The following is a 25,543-nucleotide window of genomic DNA, read 5'->3' as shown; positions in this document are numbered from 1 at the left end:
TTTTATCTGTTTGAATCCAATACTCACCCAAAGAGGTTAAAGGTCAGGGCATGTAGGAGAACATGTAAAAGTATAATAGGACAAAAGGTATAATTTATATTTTTTTAATCACTTATTTACTGGGTTTTCTGGATCACAATGGCTTTGACTTTTTGTGTAGCTGCGTGAGATTTCACGTCCTCTTCCTCATCATGATAATAAACCTAAAGAGACTCCACTGATTTAAAAAGAGTTGATATTTCCCACAAAAGCCTCATAAGTGTTAATTAAACAGTCGCAAAGCAGCCATTCATGCTGCTTCCCTCCATTTGAATTTCAATCTAAACAAAATATGAAGCTCCATACATCTCCTTTTATAATCTGGATTTTGTTTGCTGACAAAATGCATCCTTATGAATGCCATCACCGTGTTGTGTCACGCTTGTTTAAGAAAATTAATTGAAAATGTCTGCCGAGCCGTATGTAACGCACGCTAATTTCCTCCAGCTATTGGTGAAGCGTAAATTGGCAAACACTCGTATAATGTGCTACGTGAATAGACAGTTTAGATCGCTGTTTGTTAACAATATTTGTTTGCTTGGTTATTGTATTCACGCAGACAAATATGAGGCATGTCTTTTTATGCCGCTTCAATTCTTCTTAGTTGTTTGCTATTATGATAACAAGGATCCATTTGATGTCAGCAGGCTTTTTATCTTCAAATGAGCCATTTAAATGTAATTACTGTAGGGGTGTGTGTGTGTGTGTGTGTGTGTGTGTGTGTGTGTGTGTGTGTGTGTTACATTTACAAGACCCATTCATGTCTCGTCATTTTTCCTACAATGAGAAATTACCAGCCTTCCCTCTCTGATGCTGCAGCGCTAACAATATTCAGATTTTAATAGTTATTGTTCAGTGACACAAATTCAAGCTTTTGTCCACTTCACTGTCCTCGGTTGTTTACTGTTTAAGCAACAGGCGAAAGGCGTAGTGACACAGGAAATTAGTGTCATTATTCTCCAATCGGGTAGACATTATGTTTTGTTTTTTAACATGATATGAGGTTCAGAAAGTCAACAACTTTTTGGAGCTCAAACTCGCCTAAAGTATATTCAAGCCGGCCCGTTTTCATCGTAGAAACGACCCAAGTATTTGGGATTATTATGCATTTAATTGTAGTTTTGTGCTTTAAAATACCAACCAACTATGTGCAATATGTGCTACATGTTCAATATATATATATTAGGGCTGTCAAACGATTACAAGTTTATAAATTAATTAATCATGATTAATCACCATTCGAACTATGTCCAAATATGCCATTTATTTATGTATATTGTTGTGGGAATGGAAAGATAAATGAAAGAAGGCAGATATATTCATTTAACATACAGTATCTATGTTTATTATAAAAAAATTCTGCGTGCAAAATGAAAGACAACCCACACACCTATCAATCATCAAACCGTGGGGTCTTAATTCATTACGTGTTGATTTCTATCAACGGGGAGTACTTCAGGAAAGTCGACAGAGGGGGGGGGCGCGCTAGTGGAGTACTTCGTGACCACAGAGTGTGAACGTTGTGATCAGCTGTTTTAGCGCAGTTCTCCAGTGAAGGGGGAAGTCTCCCTCCGCAGCCGGTTGGCGTAGTTTTGGCACAGTTCCGTTGTACAGACCGACGTTAACAGCAGCCCTGTCTGTGCACACGGAAACCGACTCTGTCGTCCGGTGATCTGACCGCCTTCTGGAAAAGCTTCACAAGTACGTCGGTACGCAAATGCGCTTTGTGACACAAGTGACGGTACGCATTTCAGATTACGCACATAACCTGCGTACCAGTTTGTGCACCCCTGTACCAGAGCCATATTATTACTATGATATGGCTCTGCCCTGTACTACAGCAAAAGTATTCTGCGTCGGGACTTCCTGCAACAACACCACGCCGTTATCAAAGATGTTCTATTGAGAAGACGATCACTACGTGACAAAAGTTTTCAAAACCGTGGCTACTGAAATCAATCTTACTAACTGCTGTCTGTGCAATTTACTCCGCGAGTTGGCAGACTTTATTTTGCTTTCTTTAACATCATTTTTCACGGTGGGGCTAAGCCATTTCTTAGTATGGGTGTAGCCTACCCCAGCCATACCCTGGCGCTGCCACTGGTGGCACGTATGGGGCGGGCCATTCTGCACATGCGTTAAATGCGTTAAATATTTTAACGCAATTAATTCAAAAGATTAATTACCGCCGTTAACACGGTAATTTTGACAGCACTAATATATATATATGCCGTAATAACTGTGCAATATATATACCTGGCTGCTAAATCCTAAGAACTATTACAGGATGTGTATTTTGTAAATTGTGTACATTTTTATTTTAATCAATTCTTTATTATATGATACCTTTTTTTTTAAACTGTAATACTTTTGTATGCATGCTTCTTCGTAACATGAAGCTGTCTTTGGCTCTTTTTCTGCTGTAACACGTACATTTCCCCTCTGTGGGACGAATAAAGGTGTTCTGATATTCTAAGAAAGATTTTGAATGCTGGACTTTTTACAATACTACTTAACTTAAGTTTAAAATACTTTCTCCAGCACTGCTCCAAACTCTCCTGGAGCAAAGTTACTTCCCAGCATCTTGTTTAATCAGCTTTGATACCACTTCCATCTCCCCGAGTACTACCATCAGACTGGATGATATTAGCTTTTTTAAAGAAGAGCTGAAGTCGGCTCCATGTCTAACCTTCACGGAGCGAGCGCTGTCTCTGAGTGGCAGATAAGCTATAGGGCAGCCCTCCCTGTGCACTCTGGGTAATTTAGGAAATCCTTCCTGGCAGCTTGAGATGACAAGGCCACTGTGTTTGTGGCAGTAGTCTGTAATTTGCTTGTTTTCCACTCCGCCATAGAGCTGACGCCAGGAAGCATTTCTCTCTCTCTCCCTCTCTCTCTCTCTCCGGTCCACTTTCTCTCTCCCTACCTAATCCACTTGCTCGCTCGCTCGCCCCTCTGCTCCTGGTATGCTCTGCTATTGTTGTCATTGTGTTGTTCAGCTCAGCTCTGTGGCCTCCGAGTTAAAAAGAAAAACACAGGCTGCAACCGGCACAGAAATCAGAGCCTAATCTCTCCCAGCGAGGAAACCCAGTGCCGGCGTGAAGACACACGCAGGGCAACTTTACACGGGGACAAATAAATATATATATCAGTCTCTTTTATAGGTATCTGCCTCTCAGTTCTGTCCTGAGTTATTTAAATAGGGTTCATTATCTTCTATAAACGTTAACTGTAATTCTACCGACAAACACAACAACTAGAAATTATTATATATTTAGCACATCATTCAAATGCTCTACAAATCATTAGATGTTATATTTCTAAGTCAGTATTGCTGTTGATGAAGCAAATTTGCAACTTTTTATTTAGTCTATACTAGAACATTTTGATATAACTGAGTTTGGTGTAAGCTCAATCCTGAATTTCCCCAAATTAATGACATATGTACTATTTTTTATTTTTTATTTTTATTTATCAGTTTCCCCTCTGTGCCCTGGTGCATTGTGGGAATTCCCCTCCTGTCATGGCGTACAGTTCTCTCCTCTTTATGTTCTTGCATTAGTGTCTGAATAAAACTATTCAGATTGAAATGTAATTGTTTTCTGAGGCGAAGCACACAGACTACACTCGTGTGTGTCAAAAGAACTTTGACAAACAGCTCCCGTGTTTACCATGGCGACGCTGTGGCCTGTGTTCTCCCGTCTCTACGGTAACCGAGGCCCTGAGCGCTGTGATTGGCTGAGCTGTTGAACTGGCAGCGAGAGACAAAGGAGAAGGACCGGCGCTGGTAATTTCTTATCACCAAATCCCATTAGGCTCAGGGTTTTTTTTTTTCATTAACCCACACAAAAGTAAAGTGGAAATCTCCACAGCTCAGCCCCTTACTGTGAGCAGACCCTAATAACATCACTCTGCGGCGTATTAATACCACAGATACGTCCAAAAAGTACATTAATAAAACAATCCAAAGTGAAAAATACAAAAAAGCTTTGGTTGGTTGGTTTTTTAAAAGAGCAGTACTTCATTATCACATTAATCCGATGCCTTTGTGAGGAGTCGTTGGTAGAAAAAAGCTAATAGCCTCCATATTATGTCAGTGACACTGCTCATTAATTATTAATTTGTTCCATTAGCCAGATAAGAGTACTTTCTTTAAATCCGACGTAGAATAAGGGAATAAAATAAGTCAGGGTGGCTTAAAGAGGTTTAATAAGAGATTAAGACATTACATATGCCAGAACATGAAAAGAATCTGGAAACATAACATTTTCCTCTGGCCATTCAGAGCGTCCCTGTTGAACATATAATATGCTAAATAGTTATTGTATCATATTAATATAGTGATAAAGAGGTTCTGTTAACAACAACTGCAGCACCTACACTTTACACCAACGTGTGTCAAGCAGCAGAACGAGCAACATCGAAACTCTGAATCTTTAACAAGGTCCTTTTACAATAATTACACTAACATCTCTCAATTAATGACCTGATGGCTCACCAATTAAAAGCCTGCATCACCTCTGAGGAGTGCAGGGCCTTAAGTGCTGTTATCTCCAAATCATCCCGTAAGAGGGAACAAGAGCTGCTCAATTCAGTACACTTCAAAAATCTCCATTTCTACAATAATGAACAAAACTACTTTCTATATTTCCTGTCACTCTAAAAATCTCTTTATGCAATAAGGGCTGCGCAGTTTGGAAAATGTGACTAATTCTGATTATTTTAACTGATATTGCGATATGATTAATTCAATTGGACGTTTAAATTAAAAAGGACATATTTATAATGATCATGTTGGCATTTCTTTAAGAGGATCTTCCCTAAAGAAATATATTTTATTAAGTCCTTAGAATATGATGTATAGGCTGGGACATCCTTAATTTAGAAAAGAGATATTTACACATATTGTACCGCCGGTGTTTTGTACAATGCTATATCCCATATTTCCATTTACATTCAAATTCAATTAGATGTGCATCCCTAATTCTAATACAACCTGCATGTGTAAATCCAGCCCCCCTGCAGTAATACCCGTACAGAGATGAATACCTCCAGTCTTTGACATTTTCTCCTATCCAGTAATCATTTCCGCTCAGCACATCTGACACCTCTCATGCTGAATGGGCCCCATATACCTATGTCCATAATCGCAGAGTGTGTGTGACGGTAGGGGGTGGTTAGGTGTATCTGTGTGTGTGCGTGTGCGTGTGTGTGTGTGTGTGTGTGTGTGTGTGTGTGAGATAACGGCCTCTATGAAGTCGGATTGACAGACAAAAGCCTAATCGCTGCTCAGCTCCAGCAGCCAAACAGCTCAGAGGAAGTATTGACCCAAAAGCGGCGTAATCCCCTTTACCTAACACGGGCAATTTCACGTAATACCTGTAATAACACACATTTAGCTCAAAGCAGTCATCAAAAGAGCTCCGAGCATCTGATTGTGAGAGGTGAGCTGCTTGAATAAAAGAGACCTGAAGAGTATATCAATCTGTAATAACAACATCGTGGCCCGGACTCGCTTTCTGTTCTCCCAGCTTTGTCTCTCTCTGTCTAAATGTGTCGCTCATCTTTGGTTCGTAAGGCTTTCAGCTTCTTGGAGTTGTTTTAAAGAAACATATGGAGTCTGCTATGGTAAAGAAAAGCCGTGTCAAGTAGGCGTTTGTCTTTGTGCCTGTGTGAGTACGTTGCCGTTCCTTCCTTATATTTGACATTTGAAATGTGTTTCCAGGTACTGTTTGCGTACTTCTGTCATGTCTGCCTTCTCTGCTGTCAGTGAAGGGTTAGCGTTCAAACATCGCCTTAAACACGTTCAGGGGCAATTAGAAGAGGTATGGAAGCCCAGAAGGGACACACTGTGTAATCTTCTACTTGTGACACCTTCAGAAGGACATGAGGTCGATAGATGCATATCTGTGAGTTATATGTAGTTCAGTGATTTTTCTTTCAACCCTTTTGCAGCTAATAAAATATTGAAAACGTATTTTATGCAACATCTTTCACGAGTCTGACAGAGAAAGATTTAGAAAGTTTATGTATTTTTTAAATATCTTCCACAGTGATGTGCTTGATAGAAATAAAACAAAATAGAGCACGGGGATCCAGTGACAACTCACTTGTAGTTTTAAAAACAACATGTTTCCCTTTCCTGTCCGTTAAACTGGAAACGCAAAATAATGCTTTCGCCTCTCGATTATTAATCAGTGACCTTTTTTCTGCCAATTTTTTTACGTAAACCTAAAACTTGGATCTTTCTTTCTGTCAGCGCTCGTGTGTTTTGCTGCTGCCACAGAGTGTGTATAATGTGAGGCTTAACGAGGAGAAGTGGTGCACATGATGGAGCACACGGTATTCTCTGTTTGTCTTGGGCTACACACACACACACACACACACACACACACACACACACACACACACACACACACACACACACACACACACACACATACCATGTATACATCACTTCAGGGGACATTACATTGACTTACATGCATTTCCTGGAGACTTATCCTAACCTTAACCTTAACCAACACATGCCTATCCCTTAACCTAAACCTAACCAAGTCTTCACCCTAAAATTAAAGATTCCCCTTATGGGGACCTCCAATGTGTCCCCATAAGGGAAGCCAGTCCCCACACGTGACTATGTAAACAGATTTAGGTCCCCACAAGTATAGTAATGCTAGACCACACACACACACACACACACACACACACACACACACACACACACACACACACACACACACACACACACACACACACACGGCAGTAAAGATCAAGAAAATAATCTCTCTAAAAGATGCACAGTGATATTAGTTTGGAGACAGACTGTAGATCCAATATCTCAATGAGTTATTAGATTATCATCCCTCCCAATTATTAATTGTGGGCAGCTATTATTATTATATAGAAATGAAGTCCATTACATGTTTGGCTATTATCCCATGTGACCTGCAGCAATGTGAAATTGATGTAGTCAAATAATGCTAAACCCTATGCATTACCGTGCGAAAACCAGCGTACACTTCATAACGTGACAGCATGCTGCAAGACATGGTAGTTCTAACCGCCCACCGATGGTTATGTCATCAGCTGACTCACCAGCAGCAGAGATACAATCATTTCTCACTGTTAGAGCTGCTGCTTCTCTAAATGTCCACCCAGGAGGGGGTTCAGGATTAAAATGACGTACTTAAGCACACAGCATTCACAATACACTTAACAAAGGGTTTTCTGTACAGGAGAATATGTATAGCGCTCTTATGTTTGCTTTGAAATCCTGACAAAATATGAGCTAAAATTAGGAGGGTTTTTTTGTGCAGCTGCCTGATCTTATCGACTTCTCAAAGTGGTGTGTGTCAAACTGTGCACACAAACACACACCTACACTCACACACACAAACACACACCGACAATCATCCCCACAACCTCAATCACTCCTCATCACACACACACGGTAAACTAGATTATTGAAAGCATATACACACACACACACACACACTACAGTAACATGTTGTACCCGCATCTAGAGGTGTGTGTGTGTGTGTGTGTGTGTGTGTGTGTGTGTGTGTGTGTGTGTGTGTGTGTGTGTGTGTGTGTGTGTGTGTGTGTGTGTGTGTGTGTGTGTGTGTGTGTGTGTGTGTGTGTGTGTGTGTGTGTGTGTGTGTGTGTGTGTGTGTGTGTGTGTGTGTGTGTGTGTGTGTGTGTGTGTGTGTGTGTGTGTGTGTCACTATCATCCATCTGCATATTAGTGCTGGACCATCCCTTTAATTTCCTACAGTGTCTGATAACCATCACCTTTTATCTGCCACACAGCATTCTGAGATGACGTGTGTGTGTGTGTGTGTGTGTGTGTGTGTGTGTGTGTGTGTGTGTGTGTGTGTGTGTGTGTGTGTGTGTGTGTGTGTGTGTGTGTGTGTGTGTGTGTGTGTGTGTGTGTGTGTGTGTGTGTGTGTGTGTGTGTGTGTGTGTGTGTGTGTGTGTGTGTGTGTGTGTGTGTGTGTGTGTGTGTGTGTGTGTGTGTGTGTGTGTTGAAAGACATGCATTGACATCCTATTGATTTTCTTTTCTCCTTAATAAGTGAAATGATCTGTGTGATATTAAATGTAGAGAGGAGGTCAAGCGTTCGATGCCTTATGGAATAGTGTGCCCATCATCACAGGACACTCAAGGTTAAAACTTTTCTTGATCTGATGCGAGAAAAATAAAAATGTTCCTAAAGGAAATCAAGGAAATGAAAAAGGCTAGATTGTTGCTAGTGCTTCCCAGAGATGCCAGAGTGCTTTGTCCAGTCTTATCGTGAGAGAAATATTGATGACAAATCAGTCGTAGTGAATCTTCACAGATTTCATAATGGATTGTCATGACTTTTGACTGAGAGCTGAACGTTTAGTGTTAATTTGCAGCAAGTTACTACCTACTGTATCAGTGGTTTCATAAAGCTTTTCTCTGCATTAAAATAAGCCTTATTCAAAAGATTTGACCAATATTGTTCGTAGATAATTCCACTTGCAGCTCTTCAACACACTCATCTCTGCATTTCAGTGATCTTCAGTGCACAGTGAGGAGACAAAGAGGGTGTGTTGCTCTCTACATAATGTGTGCGTAGGTGTTTTGAGTTGTACGCTACATCTGGTCACACAAGTATGTTTCACAGCTCCACGGTAATAATTGGCTCACCTTAATTAACTCTGGGAGGTCTCGGCAAGTGACCTTACAGCTGTGTGTGTGTGTGTGTGTGTGTGTGTGTGTGTGTGTGTGTGTGTGTGTGTGTGTGTGTGTGTGTGTGTGTGTGTGTGTGTGTGTGTGTGTGTGTGTGTGTGTGTGTGTGTGTGTGTGTGTGTGTGTGTGTGTGTGTGTGTGTGTGTGTGTGTGTGTGTGTGTGTGTGTGTGTGTGTGTGTGTGTGTGTGTGTGTACCATCACATCGTGAGGAGGCAAATACTACTCTGCTATTTTAATCAATCAATCAATGTTTATTTATATAGCCCAATATCACAAATGTTACATTTGTCTCAGTGGACTTCACAGTGTGTACAGAATATCAGTATGACAATATGACACCCTCTGTCCTCAGACCTTCTGTCCTTAGATCCTCTGTCCTTAGATCCTCTGTCCTTAGACCCTCTGTCCTCAGACCCTCACATCGTACAAGGAAAAACTTCTAGAGAAACCCCACAGTTTAAAGGGAACATGGGAGAAACCTCAGGGAGAGCAGCAGAGGAGGGATCCCTCTCCCAGGACGGACTGACGTGCAATAGATGCCGTGTGTAAATCGAAGAGATAATACATTTACAGCATAGGTCGACCAAATGTTAGGAAATGCATGTGTGTGTAATAGGAAGATGAATCCACGAGGATGTCAACAATCCTGTGGGAGCCATCAGGGAAGTAGTATGATGAGAGTCAGGCAGGACCGCAGAGACAGGTTCAGCCACGACTCGAAAAGAGAAGGAAGAAGTAAGATGTCCCCCGACAGTCTAAGCCTATATCAGCAAAACTAGGGGCTGAATCTAATCAGCCCTAACTATAAGCTTTATCAAAAAGGAAGGTCTTAAGCGCACTCTTAAAAACGGATAGGGTGTCTGCCGCCCGAACACAAACTGGAAGCTGATTCCACAAATGTGGAGCTTGATAAGAAAAGGCTCTGGCTCCCATTGTACTTTTAGAGACTCTAGGAACAACCAACAACCTGCATTCTTGGAGCGCAATGCCCTAGTAGGACAGCAGGGTATAATGAGTTCTTTAAGGTAAGATGGCGCCTGCCCATTAAGGGCTTTGTAGGCGAGAAGAAGAATTTTAAATTCTATCCTGTGTTCTATAGGGAGCCAGTGTAAGGCAGCCAGAACAGGAGTAATATGGTCACTTTTCCTAACTCTGGTTAGTACACGAGCCGCAGCATTTTGAATCAGCTGAAGCCACTTGACTGACTTCTTGGTACTCCCTGATAATAAAGAGTTACAATAATCCAGCCTTGAAGTAACAAATGCATATATTTGCTTTTATTCTGAGAGACCTTGGGTGAGACGGGAGGGGAGAGCAAGATAGCGGGGGAGAAGGAGAAGATAGGGAGGTCATGAATGAAACCTTTGTGTGTGTGAGTGTGTGTAGGTATTAGAGAAGAGGCGTCATGTCTTCATCTCCCTTTTCTAAAGGTCTGCACCTCACCAAGGTCGCTGAGATGGAGAAGAAAAGTCTGATCAAGTCAGTTAGGGTTGTCTGCTTCTTCACAACACTTTTGACCGGTGTTTAGTTTATAAAAACAAGTTCCCCTGACGAATAAAGGGTTCAAAAGTGTACGGTTGGATCCTCTGAGTGGCGCACATCATCCTCCCACTGCTCGCCGATCAGACTGTACTGGTGTGAAACTGTGAGGGTGAAAAACATGACTTTTCTGTTCGTAAAACTTCACTTGATTTATAAAAATCTAATTAATGGTTGTTTAATTCTTCCTTCTTCAATTCTGTACATGTTGCCCATAATCTGCACGGATGAGGCATAGTGAATACTTTATGAAATGTTAAATAGATCCGCCATTATAACAATATGTATGTTTTTAAAGGACAAACGTGGAGGCTGAATCTGGCCATCATGAACAAAAGGTAAGACATTCATTAATGCGTGAAATATTTCTCTAAATGTGTTTCCTGCTGTATTGAGTATCTAATTTAACAGCTTACATTAAAAAATTGGATTGCCATAATTCCGTGAGGTTGCTCTAAGAAACGTTTAAATTCACGTTGTATTGATGCATTCAGAAACTAATACATAACTCCGTCTGTTAAAGATGAATATTAGTCTTGAAGCTATCCCGGTGGGGTATTTAGTTTAGTCGTGTCTGTCAGTGGTCCTTCGTTCTGTGGACATACGCTACGACATAATTTTAAATCTCTTTCCATTTCCACAAGGCTGATATACTGTGTGTGTGTGTGTGTGTGTGTGTGTGTGTGTGTGTGTGTGTGTGTGTGTGTGTGTGTGTGTGTGTGTGTGTGTGTGTGTGTGTGTGTGTGTGTGTGTGTGTGTGTGTGTGTGTGTGTGTGTGTGTGTGTGTGTGTGTGTGTGTGTCTCCATGTGATAAACACTTGAGCTACAGATTCTGTGCAGATGGAAATCTATAATGTTTGATACCAAGGTCAGAGTGATTGTTTCTCTGACACAAAAGGTGTATTTTCCTCCGCTCGCTGCAGAAAAGTTTCCAATCAAATGCTGCAGCTGAGTGTGTGAAGGCAGCAGGAAGGAGGTTAAGTGTCAATACCGCCATCTGCACTTTAAATCAGTAGCTTATAATTAGAGGCCGTCTGCATAAGGGCTTCTCTTGGTAGGAGTTGGATTGGATTGACAATATATAGGACACACTTATCGACAAGTCAGCTTTAAAGGACAAGTCTCTTGCATTAAATGATAGCTGATGCATCAAGTGTGTATTCATCCGCAGCTGAAAATAGTCCCCAACATATGAAGCATTTACTCCTGTTTGAGTAACGATTTGAAACTGCAGTGTCAGCAATGGCTTGTATTTTTGCAAAAAAGAACCATGTTATGACTTGGAAAGAAGACATCATGATCAAACTTTATCGTTGGCTAAATGATCTTTAAGTCGCGCACGAGGCGTCCACTATAGCAGAAATAGGGAAATAATTGTCCCATTTGTTCGGTTTAAGGTCCATTTAAGATGTGTGATCAACAGACAGTGTTTCTATGCTCGTAAACATTTAGTCTGTCAGACTGAAAGAAGCGTAATGGACATCTTATCAGTGCAGAGGGACAGTATGTGCTACTACATAGAAGTGTGTGTGTGTGTGTGTGTGTGTGTGTGTGTGTGTGTGTGTGTGTGTGTGTGTGTGTGTGTGTGTGTGTGTGTGTGTGTGTGTGTGTGTGTGTGTGTGTGTGTGTGTGTGTGTGTGTGTGTGTGTGTGTGTGTGTGTGTGTGTGTGTGTGTGTGTGTGTGTGTGTGTGTGTGCTGACAGCATAGTGATGAGTTGATAATGTACGTTGTCCAGACAGAATGATGGACACGGCTGTTTCTCGCTCTTATCCTGATCATCTGTCCAGTTAAACACACACGCACACGCACACACACACACACACACACACACACACACACACACACACACACACACGCACACACACACACACACGTGTAGGAAGGTGTGTGAAGGGAGGCATGATGTGTGTGTGAGTGACAGTGAAGAGAAATCACATGATGTCAGGTTCAGATATCAAGGGGTAGATGTTGAAAACTCACAGAAGTAGTTTTGTGTCTATCTGTTAAGCTGTACGATAAGTCGACTGCCAGTTAATCATTCGGCAGCTATTCAGTTATTTGATTATTCACTTTAGTCTCTTTTTTTCGGCAATAATGTCAAATATTCCAGGATCCCACTGCGTCTCATATTTACAGTACTTACTTGAAGTATGAGGTTGGTTTCAGTCTGTTCTTGTGATTTATTGGCAGTAAAAGTCGCGGCCTGAAGCAGGGATTTTGGAGACATTTGAAATGTAGCTTCGGTGGTCCGGCCACACTTACACCAACCAAACAGAGGACATCAAGGGTCTACTCAAACAACAGGTGTCCTTGGCTCATGTTCTGCTTGTTATGTCCTCATTTGGTTAGCAATAAAATATTAAAGAATTGTGAGAATAAGAGCTCAAAGTGACCTCTCCAGGTTACTTGTTTGCTTCTGCCCGACAGACCGTATGCATATGTTAAGTCAGTAATTAAGTCAGTATCTTTAATTTGCACGGTCTCCAACCTCAACCCGGGGGAGTCAAACCAAGCTGCATTTAGTACCTTCTCTTCCTCCCCCCTTCGTGCTCCTGACCCTCCATGCTGTCATGTCCCTGCTTTTATCTCCTCACCCGAAGCAACCTCTCCATCTTTTTGTCCTCGCGCTGCTATCTGCCTCTTTGTGGCTCTGATGAGGGTCAGGGGTCAGCGGAGGGCTCGTCATTACCTTCATGTGCATATACGTGAAGTGTGTACACAAGATAATAAGGTCCTCTAACGACCAGGAAATGGTGGCAGAGAAGGGAGAGTGGAAGAACAAAGCATTCAGGTTGTATAAGGTAAAATGGTGAGGAATTAAAATATGGAAGTGGCAAATAGAAGGTTACTAAACACTTCAACAAGCTGTCCTATGACACCTAGATGCGCACATCAAAACCATGGAGCAACAGGTGCAAAGAACCAGTGAGAAGATGCACTTCTTACATTTTAAACCCAATGTAAAGCAGATATTTAAAGCTTCCTATTTCTCCTGACTTATGGAGGAACACTGCGAGGCTTTCCCTCGTTCTGTTGCCTTCTATGCTGACCACTCTCTCTCTCTCTCTCCCCCCTTCGCCCCTCTCACTTTATCTATGTCAGCTCAAAAATAGGAAACTGCTGATTCTCCTATTTCCGTCATATACCGCTCTCCTCTCTGCGTAAAGTTTGTACATTTCTATCTGCAGTGAGCCTGTATGACGTTAGAAATAAACTCATTTCTAGATATGAATGTTAACCGAAACACTGGAAGAGTGTGTGTGTGTGTGTGTGTGTGTGTGTGTGTGTGTGTGTGTGTGTGTGTGTGTGTGTGTGTGTGTGTGTGTGTGTGTGTGTGTGTGTGTGTGTGTGTGTGTGTGTGTGTGTGTGTGTGTCTACAGCTCATTGTGTGCCTGGTAATGAGAGCTGCTTGGCGTGTGCCACCATCACAGGCTGTGTGTTTAGGTGCTGCTGTTCTGCGGGTCTGTATTTACATACATGTGTGTGTGTGTGGATGCCACTATTTGGTCAGCTTCGCCTGCTTTCTCAAGGCTGGTTCATCACGGCAACTAGACATAATAGCAGTGTGTGTGTGTGTGTGTGCGTGTGTATGCCTCTGGGAATTGAATCTAGAGTCAACACACATGTCCGTCTCCTTCCCAGGTGGAATTGGATAAATGAAAGGGCCGACAGTGATATTGACGCTAACCCACTGGTTGAGAGAGAGAGAGAGAGAGAGAGAGAGAGAGAGAGAGAGAGAGAGAGAGAGAGAGAGAGAGAGAGAGAGAGAGAGAGAGAGAGAGAGAGATTGTATTGTATTGTATTGTATTGTATTAAACGCGCAATAACGAATGTTTTAAGTCCAAAGTTTATTGAAAAGTGAGATTAGCAACAAGACATCACACTGACAGACACCTGTTGAATTATTCATATTGATTACAGACCTTCTTCACTCACAGATATTACAAATGATATCCAGTTATTATTATACTGCAAAGTAGATCAGTGGTTTATAAACCTTACTGGGGAGAAAAGGTTGCCTTTAAAGCACAGATACAGCATATGCTAACTGCTCAACCTACTTTAGACCTGTAAGATATGGAAAGGTTACTTATGTCGCTTGGATCCTTCGGCATCTTTAAGCTGAGAGCAACAGCTCGTATTCAAAGCAGGAAGTCGGAAAACTGGAATGTTTGTTTTGTCTTTTTTTAGTAACTTTGCCTCATTCACAAAGTCAAGCAATTCAATTGGTGAGTACTACGTTGTCATGTCCGATACCTATAACTTTGAGAGAGTAAGAGTCACACATATATACAGTAGTTTAATCAATTTGTGTACAACAGAAGAATATGTCCTCTCTATTGAGCTCATGACTCGCAGTCTATGCTACAGTGTTAGCATGTAGCACGGAAACCAGTGATCTGTTTCTGATACGTGTTATTCCCTTTAGACAATCTATCAGCGGGATAAACAGGGACACGAGAGAGAGGGAGGGAGAGGGTGATGCATGGAGCTGCTGTGATAGCGTCTCTCTCTCTCTCGCTCTCTCTCTCTGTAAAAAGAGAGGGATAAAGGGTCTTTTCTCCCTTCCACATGCCAGGCAGCTCCCAGCGGCCTCTTTGTTGACACAGCCGCCACAATGGGAACTAAAGGCCTCCCATTATGAGCCTCACCGGGGCCCGGGCTGCAGTGCGGGCCCGCCAGCAATGGCCAAAGCCCCCTTGAATATTAGCCTGGATGTATAAGACTAACCCCCCCACCCCTGTCGCATTGTTCAGCCTTATTCTGCTCCCACAATGGGACATCACACTTTGGAAGTCAGTCTCAAAAAGGGGAAGCCAATCAAAAATAATGGCACTTATTGTTTCTCTTTTGCCGCACATTGCTGAGCAGCGTGCCCCTCCCTCGTCGGTGGCGCCCTAAACCCCGGGCTTCATTCACCGCTGTTATACGGGACAAATTAAATAAAACGCAGTATGGGACGGAGGGGAGCGGAGAGCCACGCTGGCCGTTGGGCGGTGGTGTTAAAGGGAGTGAGGGTGGGGGTAAAAGACAAGTGGAGGAGACATGGCTGCCGGTGGACGGACAGTTGTTTAGCTCCTATTGCAGGAAGTCATCAGGATAAGTTTCAGTTTGTGTGGCTGATGGACACGGTGGGTTCTGCAGGAACTAAAAATGCAGCGGGACCCTTCAGTGCCCGGACAGTAGGAACGTCCTCTGGAGATTGTTGGGTTGGTTTCCATGTCTGTGTCCTTGCAACAAGAGGAACAGATTAGTCAGATATGACAGAGCTCTCCTCAGTCGGGATGGATTTCTCTAAGGATGTATCTGCTGCTTTCGATAGATGGATGCGTGGTTAAAGGAGGTATGTTGCTACTTATCACAGAGGGGAGGGCCCTTCGAGGCGCGAAGGTGTGTGTCACACAGGTGGTTCTGCTTCATTGGCTCAGCTGTGTTAACGTTTAGGTGTTCAGGTGAGGAATCTCTTCTGACCGTTATAGTCATGTGACCGTGCTTCCAGGTTAACACGATGCACACACAGCTACGGCACATCTTGAATCTGCAGCTACAGTGGGACGTTCCTGCTGACCGTGGGTTATGTGTACCTGTTAGCCGGAGGATGTGACATTTAGTGACTCTTTCATTACATGTTGCCTTCAGGAAGCCGTCATTGTACGAGGTAACAAGAGTTGTTTAAATATTAGAACCTGACGGTGCTTTCCCCAAGTTGACTATATCTTTTAAACGTGATGCTAACACATATATCAAGTATTAATCCTGCAGTAGAGAGAACAAAGACAGTAGCTTTAGATGAATGAGAGATGTAAGTAGGAGAAGAGAGATGTGGGGTGAATAGAGGAAGGTAAGGAGTGGAGAGAAAGGAGGAAGAAAAGGTTGCTTAGGGGGGAGGAAAGGGCAGGTGGAGGGGAGCTGCTCTTTGGGGTCTTTGAAAGCAGCAGGTCCTGTCTGGGAGCTCGACCCCATTTAGGGCGAGCGAGAGACACAGAGGGGAAGTGTGAAGGAGGAGAGAGAAAGGGAGACTCCTCAGCCTGCACTTAAAGGCCCTCCCTCCCCAGGAAGTCCTCATTCTTCCCAGAGCCCGACACCCCCCACCAACAGCAGAGAAAATCTAGGAAAAAGCCCTCATTTAACATGAGTGGAGAGAGAGGGGGGGTCCTGAACCCCCTGTCAGCGGGGAGGGAGAGAAATGTCAGCCAGAAGGAAAGGTTTAGTGTCTTTTATCATTGGGTTGGATATTGATTGTAGTGTAAACAGCCCGTAATCTACCGGTTTGACCTTTCTGCATTTTGAGGAACATACGCTTTTTTGCAAATGTATTGAACAGTAATTGGTACAAGGGACTTGGATTAAATTGAAAACATCTGCCTATCTTCCCAATATTTGAGATAATAGTCTTTTACTTTTACTAAATTAAGGTTTTAGAAAGTATTTTTGTTTTTCCTCAGCCTCGGTTCACATACGTTTCGGACGCTACAAAATCATTTTTAGAGGGGGAGTTCAAATCAACCATGATGGAGGGGGCGGTGTGGGATTAGCTCCACACACACACACACACACACACACACACACACACACACACACACACACACACACACACACACACACACACACATACACACACACACACAGTAAACAGATTTAGGTCCCCACAAGTATAATAATGCTAGGCCACACACACACACACACACACACACACACACACACACACACACACTCACTCACTCACTCACTCACTCACACTCACACACACACACACACACACACACACACACACACACACACACACACACACACGCACACACACAAACAGTAGTGTCAGCCTGGTTGAACCTCACTAGTTGACAGTCAGCTGTTTTTGCTGCTGTTGTGCAAAATTGGCAGAATTGAAAATGCTCCCAGCCCGGCAAGCATGACTTCAATAGTTACAGAATCATTTAAAGAGTCAAATAGACTTTGTTATAAACACCTTTAGTGATGTGTCCTGTTTTCTGTCACTTTGTCTCAGTTTTATACTCCTGGAAAGTGCCAAATTATTTGTTAAAGTAAAACATATACCGTACTTTTCGGACTATAAAGCGCACCTGCATATAAGCCGCAGCAGCAGCTAAATTGTCCGTCTGTCTTGCTCTCGTTCTGTCTCTCGGTTCCACTTTCACTTTGGCGCGCTACCTGTCTCACTCTTTTCCGGCCTCCAGCTGTTCCTCCTGGAGCCCGCCGCTTAAAGGTGGCGGGCGCGGACCGGTCATAGAGCCCATAGAGTTAAAGGTGGTTAATTTTACCTGTAAAATCCATAGATCTAGGAGGTTCCCTAGTGGCCGTTAGCTGTACAAAAAAAATGGGGGAAAAAGTCGCGGCTTATAGTCCGAAAAGTACGGTATTCAAATATGCACTCAGAGGTTGCATGGCCTTACTGTATACGCAGAGTACTACCACAAGTACCACTTACTGGGTGTTTCTCAATGTTGAGTACGCTTGCTTGGTAGCACATGTCTTCCAAGTCACTTGCTCCAGAAGCGAGGCAAGAATACTTCCTGGCATTCGGAAAACAAAGAGTGGAACAGACGAGCAAGTGTGCAGGTGTGCGTCACATGAGAGGCCCGCCTTACATTTTCCGCCACAGATTTGGGGAAATTGGTCGGTGCGCAAAGCGGAGTCAACACATGTGCAGCCTCGAAATGTCTCCAAACGAAGTACGCCGCGCTCGGTAGAATTCCAAGTATGCTGGACATCGGAATAGTCCTTCGGCGGCACTCCATGACGTAGTATGCTTGAAATAGTGGCTCTGGAGCAGCCTTCCTCGAGATTGAGAAACACCCACTGAGTCTATGAAGTGAAACGTTACTCTGATGAGATTTCCATTAGAGTTAGATAGGTCTCTACACTTGTTGTTTAATCTTGATTTGTAATGTGACACACTGTTGAATAAAGGAAGCATAGCGGGACATGGGGTGTGTTTGCATTAGCCAGACAGGTTGGACTGATGCTGATCGTGTGTGTGTGTGTGTGTGTGTGTGTGTGTGTGTGTGTGTGTGTGGTGTGTGTGTGTGTGTGTGTGTGTGTGTGTGTGTGTGTGTGTGTGTGTGTGTGTGTGTGTGTGTGTGTGTGTGTGTGTGTGTGTGTGTGTGTGTGTGTGTGTGTGTGTGTGTGTGTGTGTGTGTGTGTGTGTGTGTGTGTGTGTGTTGGCTGGCACTAGCTGCTCTCAGAGGGACTATCATTGCTGGTAATCCTCTTCATGCTCCACTAATCTGTTTTCGCTGGGGTCGCTCTTCCCTCCCTCTGTCTTCCCCTTCCTTTTTTCTTTCACCACTCCTCAGCGGGGTTTCTCCCTCTCTCCTTACCTCATCCTTCAAAAGGTCACTTCTTCATCCTCCCCTCCATGTTTCCTTCCTTCCCCTCTCTCTCAAGCGGCCCTTCTCCCTTTAATAACACTAATCTTATTACACAGAGAATCAAAGCTTTCATGTTTACCTCCCGTCCATCTGCAAATCAAACTAATAATGAGAGATTAGGGATCTTCCCTCCTCCGCCTCCTCACATCCTCTCTCTCTCGACCCTTTCCTCTACGTCCACTGTGACCATGTGAAGCTATGGAGACAGATACAAACTTCTGATATGGAAATATGCTAATTGCTTTCTTTAAGAGAAAGATATGATAAGATGAAGAATAGTCTCACTTCCACATTGAATTCAAACATTCAAAGTTTCAGTTCATCATAATTAATAACTTTATTAAGTATAATGAATCTTAGGAAGTATTACTGTACATAAGTCAGTACAACTGCAGATCTTAAAGCTATTCACCACAAACATAAGGCTAATATAATTTCTATAAAAGCTAACCCCTCCATCTTTCCCTCTCCACTTTACCCTCACATTCAATCATCTCCTTGTCCTGTTTCAACCCTTCAGCTTACCTCTGCTCTCACCACTAACAATCAGATGTCTTCCACCTCTGACACACACACACACACACACACGCACACACACACACACACACACACACACACACACACACACACACACACACACACGCACGGTCTAATCATATTTCTTCCTATCTAGAAGCAATCAGTGATAGTGTTGGCTGCTCCCGAGCGCCTTGACAATACTGACAGAGAAGGAGGCTGCACATGCTCTAATTAAATTAAATGTATGTGCTGCAGTGTGTGTGTTCTTGACCAGCCTGAAGCAGATGGAAGAATGATGGATGGGAAACAAAGGTGCGATTTGGAGAGCTCGACTGAAGTATAAAGGTCAAAGCAGGATGTTGATAAGCTCAGCGGCACATTAACATATGATTAGTTGTTTATATGGTAAAGATCCTTGTTAAGATACAAATACACTAGTTGATGTATGCCCTAACGTTAGGCATGTGTTAATGGGGAAATTGTGTTGACAATAAAGAATACTAAATTATCCGCATATCAGGATTCAAATTTGTCATGTTATAAGGGTTAGGGTTAGTATGCACATCCGTTCTATGAACCACCTCTCTTTTCTGTGTTCTCAAGGAAACGGCACTGTGCTGAAGAGAACTGAAGGAACAGGAGAACTGGATAAGCATTTGGTAATTATCAGATTATCTAGGGTTAATAGTTGTTGTAGTTGTAGCATTGTAGGAAAATGCCATAGTGTAGCAAAGTAAAAGATAGTGGCATACAAATATGTAAAATTAAAAGGCATAATGTAGCACGAGTGCCATAGAATATAGATAAATAGATATACTTTATTGATCCCAATTTGGGACATTATGGTGAGAAGCAGTGTAACCTTCCGTCACGTACCGCTAGTTTAACCTTAGTTTACTATAACGTTACTTTAACATTATTTTACCATAACTACTGCGCTAGTGACCACGCTCATGAACTGTTCACTGTTAACTGTATGCCTCGCAGCAGGGTTAGTGCGGAGCGCATAAAGCAGACCCTTCACAGGTAGAGCGAGGGATCGCAGATGCCGTCGCGCTCGCGGATGGATTAAAAAAATTAAACCTAAATGACTCGCGATTTATACTTTGGCAGCCGTTAATATACCTGGGTGGTCCGCCCAAGTAAAGTCTGTGTGAGAAACCCTGCTATCTTACCAGTTCTTATGCAACTCGCAAATATCTCTCTCTCTCTTCTCTATCTCTCTCTTGTCTCTCTCTCTCTTCTCTCATCTCTCTCTTTTCTCTTTTCTCTCTCTCTTTTCTCTCATCTCTCTTTTTTCCCCCTCTCTCTTTCTCTCTCACACACTCAATGTTTTTTTTCAAATTATCCGGTGCCTTATGTGCAGCCCTGACTATAACGATATAGTCAAATACAGGAGAGAAACCATTCAGCTGCTCAGTCTGTGAGAATGCTTTTGCACTGAAAGGAACTTTACATCGACACATGAGAATACACACAGGAGAGAAACCATTCAGCTGCTCAGTCTGTAAGAAATGTTTTACACAAAAACTTTCCGTCACGAACTTTACTTTAACGCTAGTTTACTATAACTAGTAACTATAACGTTATAGTAAAATACAGGAGAGAAACCATTCAGCTGCTCAGTCTGTGAGAATGCTTTTGCACCGAGTCTGTAACTAGTTCCGTCACGTAACTAGTAACGTTACGTTCCGTCACGTAACGTTACTTTATTACTAGTAACGTTACTTTATTACTAGTAACGTTACTTTATTACTAGTAACGTTAGTAACGCTACTTTATTACTAGTAGCATTACTAGTTAACGTAACGTTACTTTATTACTAGTAACGTTACTTTACTATAATGTTACTTTAACGTTACTTTTCTATAACTAGTAGTGTTAGTTACTTTAACTTTAGTTTACTATAACGTTACTATAGCGTTACATTACCATTGTACTAATAAATGTGCTGGTATTTGTATTATTATTTATAGATCAGTACTTTAATTTGTCTGTGTAACTGTTAGTGTGATAAAGATGTCATATTTTAATTGTTTGTTTATTGTTCTGTGTGTACCTGCCAGGGACTTCATTGTAATATTATCCTGATATGATGCGATTTAAGAAAAAGCCAGAGAATCACTATATAAATGAGGCCCCGTCCTTATACTGTGTGTGTTCATGACCAACATTCTGTCCCCCCCCACCTCTCTGTAGGTCAGGTCTGTGTCGCTGTCGTATCACTGGGCGAAAGAGATTATTGCAAACACACACACATACTTTACTAAGCTGTGATCAGCTAAGCGCCTCCTGAGTCCTCACATCCATCCTATAGAGGAGAACACACATCTGACTATATTGTAAAAATATTTTAAAATATATTTTCCTCATACTATACTATGACTCTTTATGCAACGGAATCCAGATGTGTTGACGTAAAATGTTTTACATTTGTTTAAATCCAATATAAGATACAATAAATTCTAACTATGAATAATCTATTATTATTCGCCAGGGCTGTCCGATTTTCGATTTTGATCATGGTCAGTTTCTGGCATCCCTAATAAAAATACACATGTATCAGTAAAAGTACCAACAGTATAATAGTCATTGTGCAGATTGGTCCATTTCAGAATAATATATATGATATGTTTTATAATGATTGATCATGAAAGTGTTCTCAAAGCTGGTAAAGGTGCAGCTAGTTTGAATGACTTTGGATTTACTCCAGGAGGAACTAAAGTCTGATTTAACACTTGATTATATTTCACATCATTCATCCACATCTGTAAAGTAACTAAAAGGATTAAATACATGTAGTGGAGTAGATGTACAAAGTAGAAAATCATTGAAATACTCAAGTAAAGTACAAGTCCCTCAAATTTGTAAAGTACTTGACTAAATCTACTTTACAATTTCCATGTCGCCATTGTTAAAGGAATATGAGATACTCTTCTATTTGTTTTTACATTTTGAACATACTATACTATGTCGTTTGTTTCGGACGAGTGAGAGCGAAAAGCAGGACAGATTCACACAAGGGTCAAATGTAAAAAATATAAGTAACTGTTAAAACAAGAAATTAATTCAATGAGCATACTTTGAGTCAGGATTGTTAAATATATTTACAACTTAAGGTTCTATATTTTAACTTTTTCTGATATTTTCCAAAAAACTATACTATGCTATTTGTATTTACATTTTGGACATACTATGTCGTTTTTTCTAATATTTGTAAATTATATACTATGTTGTTTCCTTCCCATCTTAATATCATTGGTTTGTGTGGCATTTCTGACATACTATGCTATTATCAGGGTGCCTACGGTCACTACAAACCTGGAAAAGTCATGGAAATTCAAAATGCTAATTCCAGACCCTGGAAAAGTTATGGAAAACAATATTTTTCCCAGAATTTGGAAAAGTCATGGAAATGTAACCAAAGTTGCATCAAATATATTTTATCTAATCGCCAAAATACTGTATCGTATAGTAATGAAACGTAAAATGGCATTGAACTGAGGAGGTATTTTGCTGGTGAGAGATTTTTACAATCACGCCCTCGAGTCTACAGTGGCTTTAGTCTGTAGCTAGCAAGCCAACTATTTGATTTGTTTTAGATAGGCACGACATGTTTCATATGCAGACCTTATTTTACAGCTTACCATGTTAAAATACAAATGTTTCAGTGGTACCGCTGAGAAAGAGTAATTTTTTTGGTCATGGAAAATGAGGTAAACTCATGGAAAAGCCATTGAAAATCATTGGTGAAAAAGTGTATGAACCCTGTATTATATACAAATATATATGTTTATATAAGGGTCCCACGTTTTAGATCAAGAGATCTAAAACGTGACTACTGACAATAACAATCTTTAGTTTTGACGTCACTGTTTATTCGCCCCTGCAGCCAAAGTACCACATTTACAAACGTTAGCATAAGTTAGCTGCAAGCTAGCAACATGCTTCCAAAATGTATTGGAGTATATGTATTAAGTAGTGTAACTGTACAGGTAAAGTACATGTACCTCAATTGTAAAAGTACACTACTTGAGTAAATGCACTTTGTTAAAATACACCACTGCTTTTGGTGCAGTTGTCTTGGATGAGACGACAACTCATGATATCTGCCCATTATTTGTATCCGTCTACGAAGATACTCGCATCTCATACTTAAGTAAAAGTAATAATACAGCAGCGTGTGGAAATAAGTCAGTTTAGTAAGGCACAAAATGTTTATTTAAAGAAGTCACACTTAACTATGTAATTATTAAAAAGTAACAATAGTAGTCACAACATTTTTTTTAAAGTTACACTTGAAAAAAGTCAGTTTAGTTTGTCTTGAAAATAAGTAAAATATATTTCATAAAGAAGTACGTAAGATTAAATGTAATAAAGGTTGTGTGTCATATTTTTTAAATGTTATACTATGACTTTTTTTATATTTCTCTACATGCTGTACTGTGACTGTTTACATCTTATGTTAAACAAACTATACTACAGCTTTATTTCTAACAACTATACCATTACTTTTTATTCCAGAAATTCCATACTATGACTTTTAAAAGTTTTTCACAACATATTAGATCGTGTTTATTAAATAATTATATATATGTATTATTTAAAGTGTTTATTTATTCCTGCATCTATTTGATCATGCCTGTGTGAGATTTGAACCCTATTTTGTAGTCAGGTAGTGGACCTACAGTCCTTGACTCTAACCTCTAAGCTATTTTGTCTCACAAAATTTCTCGGTGAATCCCAGACTGAAGTATGTGTCATTCACTAGAAAGGGCTAGGGCTGTGTGTTTTGAGGCTCAAACATGAGATGGAGATGTCAAATATGCAAAGGAACATCCAGCTCTCTCAGGTCAAACGGCTCAGGGTGATAAGAATGATGGTTCGTAGCCCAGAGGTTCTTGGTTCGAGCCTTGTGCGTTCCAGATAGATTTTAAGGAAGAAGTCAAATACAAGTAAAAGCCGAGACTTCTCATCTGCTCCAATGGCTCACAGAGATAGAACAATGGTTGGTAGACCAGAGGGTGTTGGTTCCAGTCTTGTGCGTTCCAGATAGATTTTGTGCGTGTGCGAAAAGTTAGTATCCTATTCACTCCCCCCCTTCAGTGCGCACTAAGGCGCCTAAGTGCCGAGAACAAACCCAGATAGCCACAGACATGTACATGAAGACCTGTTCTCTGGGCGCATTTATCCTCTTCACTTTGAGTAAAGCTCTTTAAAAATCACTGAGCATCGAACAGGATTCGAACACACAACCTCAGGTCTCCTGACCCGTCACATCGCCATCTGTCATGAGACATCATTGTTTCGTAGAGCTTATGACCTGCTCATTCGGGTTTGTGGACTTTAAAGATGACGGCACCTGAAAAGCCTTGAACCCACAACCTGCGGTCTCACGGTCAGTCTTCTGACCTGAGAGGTAAACCTTTCATTTGGTAAACTCATTCTCAACTTTGGGTTGGAGATTTTTAAAACTCCCGCGCCTCAGGAGGATCGAACCCAAGACTTCAGCTTACCTGAGCGGTGTTGTATCACTCTGAGCTATTGTTGAGGTACAGTCTCTTATTTTATTCATTTAAACCAAGTTTTAGATAAATAGATTAATTAAAAAAGACCCAAGACCCATACAATTGCATGACACAACTTTCCCAGTATAGACAAACAGAAGCGGCGCCAGGGGGAGCTAGGGGGTGCTGAAGCACCCCCCAGGATTGCCAAAGCACCCCCTAAGCACCCCCAAGAAGTTTTTTTTTTTTTTTTCGAAAATTATTATTATTATTATTTTTATTAAATTCAATTTGAAAAATTATTGATTACATCAATGCAAATCTGAAACAAACATAAAGCCAACACAGGTGATATGATAAGGCCAATGGCCAGCACCCATTCGATTTGTGACCTACCCATAGGCTAAATTACTTTGTGACACTTAAGTGACTTCCTGTTAGCTAGAGCGCCAAATGATTTGCTAACAGCAAAGTGAAAAAATTATCGTTTTTTAGTCCTTAAACGTCCACGTGTGGACACTCAATCAAAACCACCTGAACGCGAGAGAGATTCTGCACATAATAGGCCTCGTGAGTACAAGTAGCTTACTTCTGGGTCTCTGTGTTTCATTCAAGCTCTGCTCTGTATGTGTGTGGCACGAGCCATTTTTGTGCCTGCGCGAGCGAGTGAGAGAGAGAGCTCGTGCACCGGTGGGTATCTACCGGAGATCATTGTGGTTAGCATTTGGTGCTAGCTAGCCAAGCTAACGGGTATTCTTTAACACACACATACGGGTATTGGGCCGAGGGCGACACCGTACTTCCGGTATCCGCCGTTTTACGCGAGGTGCAA

At 41.6% G+C, this 25,543-nt stretch overlaps 1 long non-coding RNA gene across 1 annotated transcript in view; it reads left to right on the top strand.

Annotated features, from left to right (window-relative positions):
* The window catches only part of LOC117456671 (uncharacterized), a 72,012-nt gene that overhangs the window by 40,412 nt on the left and 6,057 nt on the right, over window positions 1–25,543 (top strand). Inside the window, exons 3-4 of the long non-coding RNA XR_004553264.2 lie at window positions 10,593–10,632; window positions 19,808–19,863. This is a non-coding gene — a long non-coding RNA (uncharacterized lncRNA). The remainder of the gene's footprint in view (window positions 1–10,592; window positions 10,633–19,807; window positions 19,864–25,543) is intronic.

The sequence above is a fragment of the Pseudochaenichthys georgianus genome, chromosome 2 (genome assembly GCF_902827115.2).
Source record: "Pseudochaenichthys georgianus chromosome 2, fPseGeo1.2, whole genome shotgun sequence".
In the NCBI taxonomy this organism is placed as follows: domain Eukaryota; kingdom Metazoa; phylum Chordata; class Actinopteri; order Perciformes; family Channichthyidae; genus Pseudochaenichthys; species Pseudochaenichthys georgianus.
This window is presented reverse-complemented; position numbering and strand designations above follow the sequence as displayed.